Source organism: Pteropus vampyrus, unplaced genomic scaffold (genome assembly GCF_000151845.1).
Source record: "Pteropus vampyrus isolate Shadow unplaced genomic scaffold, Pvam_2.0 Scaffold68, whole genome shotgun sequence".
In the NCBI taxonomy this organism is placed as follows: Eukaryota; Metazoa; Chordata; class Mammalia; order Chiroptera; family Pteropodidae; genus Pteropus; species Pteropus vampyrus.
The window spans coordinates 4,131,019-4,133,399 of NW_011888849.1; positions in this window are offsets into that span (position 1 = coordinate 4,131,019).

A 2,381-nucleotide genomic window follows, 5' to 3' on the forward strand; every position below is an offset into this window, starting at 1 on the left:
GTGCTCTGGGTGATCTGAAGCTGGCCACCAAGTGTGTCGTTCTGAGGCCTCTTAAGAGGGACTCTGGTGCAGGCCAAGCCCAGCCACTGCCTGTGCCCTGCCTGGGGCCATTTGGTATGAGCTACAAAGTGATCTGCAGATGGTTGCCACTTTTGCTGGGCTTGGAGGTGACTAGGAGAGGCTTAGCTGTGTACCGGGGCTGGCTGCCAGTAGTGCCAGGCTTGGGGCTGCTTAGGAAGAGGTACAGGGCACACCAAGGTCAGATGGTACTTGTCTGGGGTTTGCAAACCTTTGAGAGATTTTAGAAAAGTCCACAGCATGAGCCAAGTCATTTGTATGGAAAAGCTACAAGTTGGGAAGGGAGAAGAGAGAGCAAAGGGGGCAACTAATTTATTTCAATAAGTCAAAATTCCCACTTTCTTCATTTTGTCACCATTATCAAAACCTTTCGTTATGCTTAATATGTTAGTATTACAATTAACCATTCATTAAAGCAAAACCAGAAGTCCAAGTAAAACAAGGTCATCTTTCAGCTTTATTTTTCCTCAGAATATTCTTTGTCCTGGTTTTTCTCAGTTGAGTGTTCATTGGACTTTTCCTCAAACTATTGAAGAGTACCACCCACCAGCCTGCATGTCCTCAGAAGGAGGCCTTATTGCTCTTGGCCCTTGTCTTTAAGTTTCAGGAACAGCCATCTTAACCCTCTAGTCTCACCACATATCCTGCAACCTCTTGGAGCAAATTGAGCTTTCTCTCTGTGTTTTGAACTAAAGATAAACAGAATTATTCTCTGTTCTTCTTAATTCTTCCTCCTACTCCAAACAACCAGAAGTAATGCATTTTATTTTTTAAAAATAAATAACAATCTACATATATAAGCTTTAACAGTAATTGAAATGTCAGCTTCTTAGAACTCTCAGTATATGACTTGTCATTTGGGGAAATCTACATGACTAGGTCCATGAGTGCGATTAATACAAAAGTAGGCATAAAACCTTTCAACCCCTATTTCTAGGGAAATAGCAAATGGTCTGTATAAAAGTTACCATTTTAACAAAAAGCCAAGAGCTCGTCTACAAGTCCACACATGGCTACTTTGAAATGTGGGTTACAATGTTGGCCAGTTTCATTTAGCAGAGTATATGGGAGCAGAGTAAACATTTCTAAAACTTAGCATTGCTTGGAGCTCTGCAGTAGCCAGAGACTAGCTATGTAGATGCTTTATTTGGCATCTGGCATGGCTGTGTCATTGTGGAAATGTTGAAATACTACCTTTATAGCTTGGATAGGTAGTTGCTGTCTTGAGCCTGAACCCTCCCATCATCCTGCTACTGCAACTCTCTCCCCAGGACCTTTCTCAGAATCTCCTCATAGTTCAGAGATACAGAGATACAGTAAAGAGATGCATCCAGAATATCAAGGAACATCCAAGACTGGGCTTTGGCCCCATGGCCTATGTCAGATTGTTGCCTGAGCTACACTGGTGATATAATATATTTGAATGTTATCCTTGAAAATAATTATTCCAATGCAGATTGCTTGGATGAAAAGTATACAGAAGATACAAAGAATATTAGAAGAAAAGAAGTAAATTATAGATGAAATAAGATCCTGAAATTGTAGCCATCACCCTTTCCCACTCATGAGAGAAAATGATGAAGCAACTCCAGGGCCAGACTATTTATTATTTGTAATCTTTTAAAAAATAAATAATAATGCTCCAGATATCACCTACATTTCTGAAATAATTTCATAATTTGACTCCCTCCAGAGTGAGTTCATGTCTACTTACCATTTTATCCATGGTACCCAGCACAGGGCTTGGCAAATAATAGGTGCTCAAAAAGTATTTATTGAATAAATGAGTGATTTCACATGCATTATTCCAAAGAATGATGATTCAGGCTCTCCATCGTCTAAGAGAATGAGAAGACATTTTGTAATGCAGACAAGTGTTTATTCAGTGATTATTTAAGAAACATTTGATGTTTATTTATTGTAGTGCTAAGACTACAGTAATGCAGGGTGATTTTCATTCACCCATTTCACAGATGACTTGCCCACATTGATGTGTCTAGCAAGTGAGAAAATAAGTCTGAAACTCCAGTCTTCAGTTTTAGAGCCTTCTTCAAAAAGTGTCTGTATTTATTGTTTCATTTGTGCTATGACTGTTGATGTGTGTTATACTTCATTTGCAAAGATGAGACATGAGCTCCATATATGTAGGTCATAGATCTGAATGCTTTTTGTTTGTTTGTTTGTTTGTTTGTTTGACCATCGATGTACATAGCTGTAGGCAACAGATGTATTTCTGGCAAGTGAAATGTACACAGAAATTTTATAAATTGAACCATGTTTTTCTTTAAAAAAGTGCTCTTTGG